The sequence below is a fragment of the Mercenaria mercenaria genome, chromosome 11 (assembly GCF_021730395.1).
Source record: "Mercenaria mercenaria strain notata chromosome 11, MADL_Memer_1, whole genome shotgun sequence".
Lineage (NCBI taxonomy): Eukaryota > Metazoa > Mollusca > Bivalvia > Venerida > Veneridae > Mercenaria > Mercenaria mercenaria.
This window is the reverse complement of record NC_069371.1, coordinates 768,001-779,729: the sequence shown is the minus strand read 5'-3', so window position 1 is coordinate 779,729 and position 11,729 is coordinate 768,001. Positions and strand designations below refer to the sequence as shown.

General features: G+C 36.3%; 1 long non-coding RNA gene across 1 annotated transcript; it reads right to left on the bottom strand.

The window, feature by feature from the left end:
- Window positions 1-895: 895 nt before the first annotated feature.
- Window positions 896-4,216, bottom strand: LOC128546967 (uncharacterized). The gene is made up of 3 exons (XR_008366225.1): window positions 4,133-4,216; window positions 1,693-1,822; window positions 896-1,076 (listed from the first exon to the last, which is right to left on the bottom strand). It is a non-coding gene; the product is annotated as an uncharacterized LOC128546967 (long non-coding RNA).
- Window positions 4,217-11,729: the final 7,513 nt, after the last annotated feature.

The window sequence follows — 11,729 nt, the reverse complement described above, 5'->3', positions numbered from 1 at the left end:
CACATCAGCGTATACTGGTTACCGTGGGACGATACCGCGGTACCATCAGGGGAAAACCGGAATTTAACATAACATTGGTGAACATTTGACATAATTTTGCAATTAACATGTAGTCAAATTTTTAAAATATTTCAATCAAGTAAGAATATTATTTAAGCCAAATTGTGATGTAGGCGTTGAAGAACCTATTATTAAGGCAGACTTTCGGAAGGTTGTCGGTCAGACTGACATGACCTGAAAATTTTGATCTTGACTAATAAAATTAAGTTTAAACATAAGTAACAACGCTGGGGTTTGGTTGTTAATGGAGTGTCACCAAGTATTGAACACATTGATTGGGAAATATTTATATTTTATTTTAAAATCTGAATGTACAGTGCGTTAAGTTACAGCGCTCAAGTACTAAAGTACATGGCCCTCTTGTTTACTTTTCTTTGTATAATATGATATGCAAGAAAAAGATTCTATTACTGGCTGTAGGTGCAGATCAGAATATCCGGCTCTCGGGTAACTGTTTACGCGTTTACTCGGCTGGAGCCTCGTAACCACTTAAACAGTTACCCTCAGAAATTCCAATCTGCACCTACAACCAGTGAAAGAATCTTATAGTCTATAACTGTTGACACTAGTATGTCCTGTTAGAATCAAAACAAGTTCTCAAGCGTGATTTATCGAAGTATAACCCAAGTTTTTCATTCTTTTGCAAAACAATATATCACGCAGGCCGACAGCCTTTGTGATATATTCTTAGGCATAAGTACTCAAAAATTGGGTTTTTCTCATGAACCACTTCTGGGAACTTATTATTTATTAAGTAATACTGAAGTACAGTTCTTTTAAATTTAATTTTACAACTATTCTTCATTGTTCGTCTTCATTTTTTGACTATCTCTCCATCGTTTTTATCCCTTTTCTCTTTATCATATTCATCCTGTCACCGACAACTTCTTTTCCATCTATTTTTATGGTGATGGCAATTTCGATGTTTGTATTGTCGTCTACATTTTCGCTGTTTCTGACTTTTTCCAGGAAGTCCAGAATACACCTTGGTATTCTCGACTTGGTAACCTCAGTGTCTGAAACAAGATTGTTATTCATGTTATGGTAACTGATGAAATAATAGTATATTTCTCAGGGGTCAAATTTAGAAACATTATTACCTACTAGCTAAAATGTAAAGATACTAGCTAATGTTAAACAATAATATTTAATTACTTTATCAATATTTTACTGGTCAAAACCTACTGATTAATCTCTGTAAGAAGTCAGTCTCACAGAAAAATTTCTGTTAGCTTAAAGGTGGTCAATCACATTTAAACAACATTTAATGACATTTTTTACTTTTTGTGTATTCTGGTAGAGAATTATTTAAGGAACAAAGAGACCGTTTACACTGAGTTAGATTCTGATTTGAAATGTATATTTTATTTTTTTTTTATAAAATTTTGTAATTACTCCCCTTTAATATTAAAGTATATAAAAAGCTGGGTATTTCTTTTTATTTCGATACAATGTCTAGTTAGCTCATCTGATTTTTTGAAAAAAAATGATGAGTTATTGTCATCACTTGAGCAGTTGTCGGCGTCGGCGTTGCCTGGTTAAGTTTTATGTTTAGGTCAGCTTTTCTCCTAAACTATCAAAGCATATGGAATGGGAATATGTTACTACAGTTCTCAGAGGAATCAAGGTTACCTGAAAATTGTTTAATTGCCTCCATCTCATCCGGATGTGTTACCAAGGCCTCGTCTACAGTCGCTCCAAGAGTCTCTGCTAAAAGTTGTTGAAGCAGACGCTCTTTTTTGGCCTGTAGAACCAGTCTTGCCTTAAAGGAAAAATGTACATTTGCAACTTAGCTGGAGGTGATTGTTGAAGGTTAGGTTTTGATGTTGTTGTTTAGAATGAAACAGTACACTGAGGGCTCAGATTGAAACTAGTCTGTTTGCCTTTTTTTTTATTCCCCCGAAGGGAGGCATATAGTTTTTGAACCATCTGTCGGTCTGTCAGTCTGTCCACAATTTTCATGTCCGGTCCATATCTTTGTCATCGATGGATGGATTTTCAAATAACTTGGCATGAATGTGTACCACAGTAAGACGACGTGTCGCGCGCAAGACCCAGGTCCGTAGCTCAAAGGTCAAGGTCACAGTTAGACGTTAAAGGTCATTTTTCATGATAGTGCATTCGTGTCCGGTCCATATCTTTGTCATCCATGGATGGATTTTCAAATAACTTGGCATGAATGTGAACCATAGTAAGACGACGTGTTGCGCGCAAGACCAGGTCCGTAGCTCAAAGGTCAAGGTCACACTTAGACGTTAAAGGTCATTTTTCATGATAGTGCATTCGTGTCCAGTACATATCTTTGTCATCCATGGATGGATTTTGCAAATAACTTGGCATGAATGTGTACCACAGTAAGACGACGTGTCATGCACAAGACCCAGGTCCGTAGCTCAAAGGTCAAGGTCACACTTAGACGTTAAAGGTCATATTTCATGATAGTGCATTGATGGGCGTGTCCGGTCCATATCTTAGTCATTCATGCATGGATTTTAAAATTATTGGGCATGAATGTGTACCACAGTAAGACGACGTGTTGCGCGCAAAACCCAGGTCCGTAAGTCTAAGGTCCTAAACTCTAACATCGGCCATAACTATTCATTCAGAGTGCCATCGGGGGCATGTGTCTTCCTATAGAGACAGCTCTTGTTTCAGAAATAAAATGGTTCTTTTCGGTGTTCATGCAAAATGAACAACGGAAAAGCAACGGCAAATCCATTCAGGAAATACTTTCATTTTTAGCTCCACTATTTGGAAAATAGGGAGGCAATACTACTCGTGTCGGCGTTGGCGTGACCATTCTTGGTTAAAGTTTTTCGGCAACCTTTGTTTTTCTGTCATATCTTTGTTACTATTGCTTATATCTTACTTTAACTTCACACAAACATTGTTTCCAATATACAAACAATGTTTGTGGCTGAGTCCATTATACCCAACGTCAAAGGGCACCAAAGTCTTATACTTAGGTTATTTAAAAGGTTTAAAATTTTTCAGCAACCTTCTTTTTCTACTGTTGCTTATATCTTTCTGTAACTTCACATAGACATTGTCCAGTATGCCAACAAAGTATGTATAGGGGCTGAGCCCATTATACCCAAGGTCTAGGTCACCAAGGTGTTATACTTTGGTTATTTTTAAGGTTTAAATTTTTTTGGCAACCTATGTTTTTCTGTCATAACTTTGTTACTTTTGCTTAACTTACTATAAGTTTTTCATTGTCCACATACAAACATAGTATATGCAGGGGCTGGGCCCCTTAAACCCAAGGTCAAAGTCACAAAGGAGTTATACTTGGAATTCTAACACGATCCGATTCATTTTCCTATTAAACAAAGAAGGCAGAACACAGTAATTATTATACAATAAAAACACTGTTCTGACGTCACAATTATTACGCATGGCTTTAATGGCATAGCGGCGCGCTGAAAAAGACACCCATTGAAAACGGGCAAAATTTAATGAATGTCGTCAAGGATGTATTTAAAAAAACCTTTTGGGAACGTGTTAGAATCGAAGTAATTATATCTCATTTAGTGATTTGCTCATGAATAAATCATTGTTTGTCGTTCAGATGCGTATTATTATATCACTCGGGCTCTGCCCTCGTGATATACTTCCTTCGCATCTGAACTCCAAACAATGATTTATTCAACAACAAATCACTAGAATAAGATGAGATATATTATTTCTTAATTATTTTCATGTTAAATTTTTTCGAAAGTTTTATTAATAGACATATCTTTGGTACTTTAAAAGATAATGACTTGAAATTAAAATTGTTGCTTTATAATCATAATCTGCATGTGTGGTTACATACCCCATAACTCTAATTGTTTTTTTGACAGAATTATGCCCTTTTTGTACTTACTTTTTCAATCTTTGATTTCTGATATAACTATTATGTTTTAGTCAGTTTTCTCATAAACTACAAAGCTTTGTAACAGTTTTTCACCATTATAAGCGGACGCTGTATATCAAGAAACATTACTCTATCCTGCATTTTTATACGCCCATTTGAAAACAACAGCTCTTCTTTGCTGTCTAAATAAATTGTAAATAAAATTGCAGGTACCTGTTTAACTCCATTTGTGCCTATTGCTGCAGCCAGGAAAGGAGTTCTGTTTTCGTCCTTAACCGAAAGTAAGTTTTTGAATAACTGTAAAAATATGAAAAAAATTAAGAAGTTGTTAATTCCTGTTAATGCTTATAAATATCATTATGTATGACATCTATATAGGCTCAATTGTGGGTGCCAATTCCTGTGATCTCCGTTATTTCATGGTGTTAAATTTGTTGACTAATCTTTTACTAATAATGTTTACCAATGATTCTAACATGGCTTGATTTGATTTCCAGTTAAACAAAGAAGAAAATCAAGCTCTATATATTCTGCGATAAACAGCGGTTGACGCGCGGACCAGTAAGAGAGAATTATGACGTCATTTTGCCGCCTGACGTTCGGTACATTACTCTCGCGTAAACGAAGTCCAGTATAATATCTATTAAAATATCAATGGAGCATGTCAGAATAAAACAATCAAGGCATTCTTGTTATTTATCGTCTAATTTACCACGGTTCATCGTTCAGATGCTTCAGTATTTAACCACTGGGGCTAACGCCCTCGTGGTTCAATTCCTATGCATCTGAACCCTGAACCTTGGTAAATCAGACGATAAACAACTTGAAGGCCTTGATTATTTGCTAATTAGAAATTGACTTATATGATTACAAGTTTTTTTTATAGTGATTTTGTATATTGTAATGGCTGGGGGTTATAACAGAAAATTCTATAAATACTTAAATATGCTTTATGAGTATGTTTGTGTAAAGTTAATAATCCTTGTAACTGTATTCATTAAAAAAAAAAAACATTAATTTTTAAAAAAGTACTACATACTACTGCGGAATGCCGTCCCCATTGGACTATTTCTGTTGAATGAGAAAATATTTCCATGACGTGACTGTAGTTTTCCCAGCTATAACTAGCACTGACAGAATGACTGGGATGCCGTCTTTGTTGATTTCCTGTAAATAAAAAAAAGATTTATGAATATTAAATATTGTAGCTAGAGGGTTTTTCATTTTCCTGTAGATACAAGTCTAGTGGATATTACACTGAAATTTTCTTGTCCGAAAAAAGTTGGCGCGATTTAAACATAACTTAAAGAATTGTGTGTAGGGTAACATTTTTCATTTTTAGCTCATCTGTTGCCTGTTAAATTTTTATATTTACGTCAGCTTTTTTCCTAAACTATGAAAGGTATTGCTTTGAAACTTTCAACACTTGTACACCATCAGTAGCTGACTACGTACAGCAAGAAACAACTCTTATCATGATTCTTGCAAGAATTATGGGGCCCTTTGGACTTATATCAACTAAATCAGCTGACCAAGTATCATCAATGTCATGGACAATCACTCTTCGTTTTCTAAATTTTCTTTTAATCGGTTTGTGTAATTCTTCTGCTAATTCATCGCTCCAGTGCTAACTTGATGCAGTGATTTCGGGGGTCTTTTTGAGTAAATACACTACCCCCTTTTCCCGATTTTTGACTTTCGTTTTTGTCCAAAACCAAGTTTATATTTCGTTTTAATAGCAGGTTTTACAACTAAATGTTTTGCAATCTTTTCTCCAAATGTTTTTGATTTAGTGTTATTTAAGTTGGAAAGCATTTGTTTGTCAAATGTACTTTTTTTACACCGCTGTCGTAGCAAAAGTCATGGGTCTTACATACTGCGTCCAGTTCGTTGACAGGAGGTCCATTATCTAAAGGATTTCCTGGTCCACAATAGTTATATCCTGGAAGTGTTAAACCTTTTTTAGGTAATAAAGGTAACATTGCTTTATGGATATCTAAATTGCCTGCTTTGATAGTACTTTTAACAAACTTTGATTTCATTCTTCCACAAGATGAACAGGTAGCCATTATCATTTTTCTCCCGTTTTTTGCTGTAACATAATGGGGATTTATATTATCAGTAAATCTTCTTTCTTTCAAACAATGTATTTTATTCTGTAAACTCATCTATATCATATGTATTTAAAACTTTTTATTGGGTTTAAAACCTGTGTTTTTTTTTTAATTGTCTGGTATTTGTCTGGACTGGTCAAGGATTATAGGTTAAATAAGGCCAGAATGGCCCTTCAACCTTACGTTCATCAAAGATTTTAACGGTATAAATGCACCGGGTTAATATTTTAAGACTGGCTGGTTTTGGATTTTTTAAATTTGAATTGGTCGGCATTGGGTTCTTTTAGAAGAGGGTGGGGGTCAGATGAGGTCAAACAACGCCAGAAACGCTATATATATTACTACTCACGTCAATCCGTCTTACAACGCTTATTCATCATCATCCGATTCTTGATCATCATCACCTTCTTTATTATTCTCCATTGAATATTCTTCTTTGTTTTCATGGCTTGTCGAATAGATTCTTTGACTGTCATGTCGTGCTGACTTCTTAATTTTTTAGCCGACTGTACAATCTGCTTCTGAGTAGAGTCGTTTTGTAGCTCATAAAAGTCAATTAGAAATCGGGCATCATTTTGTCTCAGTCTCTTTTTTTGTTGAGGAAGTTCGTCATTAGCAGTGCGACGGTAAGCTTCTTCAAAAGTGAGCCCTTGTTCCGTATAGTTATTAACTTTAGCTCTATATTGTTCTTTAATAGATTGTCTGAGAGGATCCTGAAAACGCTTATCCCATATCTCACGACGTGATCGCTCATTCTCAATCTCAACCTTTCTAAGTTTACCAGGATGTCCCTTGATCAAAAATCGTTTCTGTGCAAAGCTTGTGTCATTATTCCTTTTATCTATTTGATCATCATTATCATCATCATCATTATTTTCATCATTATCCTCCACCTCAACATCATCATTATCCTTTTCAACATTTTTGTCAGATAAGTTTCCTTCTCCATTGAAATAGATTACTGGTTCATATTCAGCATCTGTTAGTTTTCTCTTTTTTGGGTTGTTGGCTTAAAAAATGTAATCGCGTAAACGGTGTTGTTCTGGTGTGCTCGATTTTAAGTCTATTACCAGATAACCACGCGGTCTTGATGTCGCTCGTTCAAACCGTTTCATAAAGATGTTACTGGAAGAAGGGTAAATTCTTCTTGCCAATGTAGCTACTTGCTGTCTGTCAATAGGATTATTAAATAGCAACAGATACTGCGTATTGAATGCGACAGCTCTGCAGGCTTTACCTTTAGGGAACAAATTTTGGGTGAGATATACGACAGAACTGTTCCTGTGGTGACTGCCCTTGGTAAAGAGATCAGCAATTCTTTGATCGCATTTAGCTTTATTCATCTAGTCGTCAAAGACCAGAAGGTTCCTTTTATTAACATTTTTGTACATGGAATCGTTCAAGTAGTCTGGAATACCTTTTACAAATTCGACCCCGGGTAATTCATGCTGAAGTTCATCATACAAAGGTAGCCATTGTCCAAAACACCATATGATACGCTGAGGCTGAGGTCTAATGTGATTTGATAATAGGAGTTTTCTGGTCAATTCAGTTTTTCCACTACCACTAGATCCTGAAACGACCATAGGAAATGGACGTTGAAACGTCATCTCTCTTGAGATGTCCAATGATTGTAATGGCGGTGAAAAACTTCCAGTGGCGTCGTCACTTCCGGGTACATAACGTTGATGTCTCCGCATGTTGTCAGTCCTACACAATGACTGATGGCAAACAGGACACTGATGCATTTGTGAAACAGATGTAAGTTGTCTTTCTTTTATCAAAAAGACACTGCTTTATTCTGTTTGTTAGCCATTCTTACGCTTTTTCGGTGCAGAGGAGGGGATGAAGGAGGCAGGGCGAGGGGGACCTGAAGAAGATGAGTAAGGAGGAGAAGGACTAGGAGGTGAAGGAGGAGGACGAGGAGATGGAGGAGGAGGAGGAGGAGGAGGAGGAGGTGGAATGGAGGAGGAGGAGGGTGATGAGTGGAAGTGGAGGAGAAGGAGGAGGATTGGAGGAGGAGAAGGATGCGGAAAAGGAGGAGGCGGTGGAGGAGGAGAAGGAGGAGTGGAGAAGGAGGTGGAAGAGGAGGAGGAGAAGGAGGAGGAGGAGATGATGGAGGAGGAGGTAGTGGAGGAGGAGGTGTTAAGGAGGAAGTGGAGGAGGAGCAGATTGTGGAGGCGGAGGAGAAAGTGGATGTAATGGAGGTAAAATGGGAGTAGAAAGAGGAGGTGTTGTTGGTATATACAGTAGCTCGTAACATCTTCTGTCATAGTCAAACTGACTTTTGACTTATATGCGTGTGATCCCTAAGTGACAAATGAGAATGCGTCTTATAAAGACGTCTTATATATTTCTTATATCAGCCAATCACAACGTTTCTTCGGCTCTTTTTATTATACTTCGCCCTGTAAATTCATTCACTGCCATTTTGGATATCAGTGTAAGGATCTGGTAAGCTTACTTTGACATATTTCTCGCATGAATGATTTCACTTCCGCTTTCCCGCCACGAACTGATAGACGTTGTCAAACCATTTTGTAGGATAAAAAAACACCTGTATATTCGGTTGAGTAATAAAGGAGGAAATCGATATTTTACGCATGATTGATTTGACTTCCGGTTTAAGTTTTTGCCTTATAGTTCTTATCGAGACCTTTGGTTAGATACCTTACATGCCTATCTAAATTTTAATTATAAAGAAGTTAGCCGGATTTTAACCATTGAGTGATTTTGGCTCATTATTCGGTCCCTTTTGGAAATACGATTATTAAGGTATACATTTTCCGAATCTTCTTGACGAGACCTTTCCAACGACCTCTCACTTGACCAGGTTTGAGTCTAGAAACGCGCAGAAAATGTCAATTTTACGCATGATTGATTTTACTTCCGGTTTGAATGTACTAACTTATAGTACTCGTCGAAACCTTCGGTTAGATACCCAACATGCCTATGTTATCTTTAATAAGCCGGGTGTTTCCGGATGAATGATTCCGGTTTTAGCCTCAATATCTGGAAAACGGATAGAGATAGACCCATAATAGTACATATTTTCCGAACCTACTCGAAAAGATCTTTCCTTTTGAGCGGTACCGGTCTCGAGCCTTTACGATGACTTTGAAATTTAATGACTCCGTTTCCTAGGTTATCGTAAAGTGTACCCTATAGGCTTTTCAAAAATGTCAAATACTCAAAATGTAAAATTGGACCCTAAAACGTCTTATTTTTGATGATTTTTAGCAACCTTTTGAAAAAGTACCTTACCGGTTCTAAAACTCTAGATGGTCATTGAAAATGTTGGCAAATATTTTAGAAAACTATCAAAATGTACTTTAACATCATATTATTGATGTATGAAAGAGGCACTAACACTCGAGTTCCAAGTCGGTGAATGATAACGAGTTTTCCATACTTGCTCCGATAGATATCGAGTGTATTGTCATGCCTGAATTCCTAGTCAGGAAACTTAATGCGTTTTCCACATGGATTCAGAGAGGCAGAAAGTGCACTTTCACGCCGTAGCGCTATTCCGGAAAAGATAATGAGTTTGCCTCATGGACTCAGAGATGCAGGAAGTGCACTATCACGCCTGAGTGTCAAATGGAGAATTCAATGACTTTTTCATCCGGTTCAAACTTACGCATGAATACCAAAGCTCAACCATCAAAGACTTGTTTGATTAATGACCATCGCTAAGAGTATACAGTACCAAAAAATAGTTGCACCGACGTCGGAAGTTCATTCTAAAATTAGACTATGAGTTCATTTGAATGACCTCTTGGTAAAACAGATACATGGTCACTTACTTAGTGGACGCCGAGGGGTACACATTGTCGACAAATAAATAATCTTCAGTAAATCTTGCATTTTTTAAACATGTATCTATTTTATACAATGCTTAATGTTTTAGTTCTAATGTGATAAATATTTCGTTTTAGATTAGTAATGTTCTTTGCTTTTTAACATAATCTGTTTTGATGTTGTTTTTTTTTAAGAAGGTATTTGTTCATTTAGGTCTGAGATGCATTTATATGGTTAAGTAATATTAATATTCTATTTGATTTTCTTGTAATAGTTTGTTTTCATGTTATCTCCCGCCTAGGGCTGAGCACCTGACCCTCAGTGTTCATGACCACGCCCCAGATAGTCAAACGCATCAGCTCACTATACTTCTTGGAGACATTTTCTATTCATAGAATATACAGTCCTCTTCAGTATGACTGTTTTAAAATTGATATATATTTATAATTTTGTGAAGTCATTCTAAATATGAAATTCAAAATTGCCGCTGCGCACCTGCTGTGACGTCATAGATCCGCGCATGCGCACTCCGGTCCCCAAAGAGACCAATATACTACTATTCTGTTTATCAGATGGAACAACTACGACGTCATCTAAACAACGTTCTCCCTGGCTATACGCGGACGTAGTCAAAACAGCGGTCCGTTATCACTAAGCAGCGTTGTTGTAACTTTAGCGCCTTTCCTTTTGTTGTTCGTGCAAAATGAACTTCATAATTTTCAATGCAAAATAATAGGGCAAATGTAAATATAACTACATGCACAGTGAATATCATGTCATTTATTAAACCCAATTGAGATTTTTGTCTTTACATTCTATGACATCGACATACCAATTAGTAACCAATATTTATAATCAAGTACAGTCAAAGGGAAAATGTCGAAATATCGAAATATCAAGAAAACCGAAGTTAGGACAACTTTGGTTGTGAAATGGGATAATGTAGTTTTATGTTCATAAAAAGACGTTTTTTTAAGATAAAATATGTATACTTGTACATAAATATTATGTTTTGCATATTAATTGGTCATTACTTCTTGAAATAATCATAGTTTTTCAACCTACTTCCTTGTTTTTAATACTTCTTCCCACCATCTTGTGCTTCGTGCAGTGCACATGATGTGAAATTCGCTCTAAGTTTTAAACCTAAATACGATATACACTGCAAAGGATATTCATTTTTGTTTGTTTATAGTTGAAATTAAAACAAACAAATAATGACACATGAGCACTGTTCGGGTTGTAAATAGTACCATTGAGTGAATAACTGCACGTGTTGTGGTTCGCTCTTACGGCAGCATATGACAATTGAGCGAATACAAACGCGTGCAGCTTTTCGCATCTGAGTCTGGCAGACAAATGATGTCCACTTAAGTTAACCGATGTCAAAACAGAGTAAATTTCAAAGTCGGAGATTGAAAACTTAGTCGAGATATCGAAAAATTCGAAATATCCAAATCGAAATATCCGTGGTTGTTTTATACGGAATAAGAAGGAAAAAGATCGGGACCAATAAATCCACTCGAGATATTGAAATATCTAAATATCGAAGTCGAGATAACGGTTTCGGACAGTATATAACGTATTCGATGATAAAATTATCCACGTGTATGATATTCTGTGATAGCTCGAAAGTTTTTGAAAGAGTTTTGCGCCGAGGTATCTTATTTAAACTCCATCTGTATGGTATGTCTACAAATGTTATCAACTAGATGTCCAGCTATTAAAAATGTCAAAAAGTTTTCGTTGGCTTCTCATTCCAAGACTTTATTTTAATGTCGGTGTCCCACAAGACTCGGTTATTGATCTGTTATTATTTCTTATTTACATAAATGATGATAGCTTGTTAAATTGTACCCCGCAAAAACTATTTTTTTGTTGTTTTCTGTTTTACC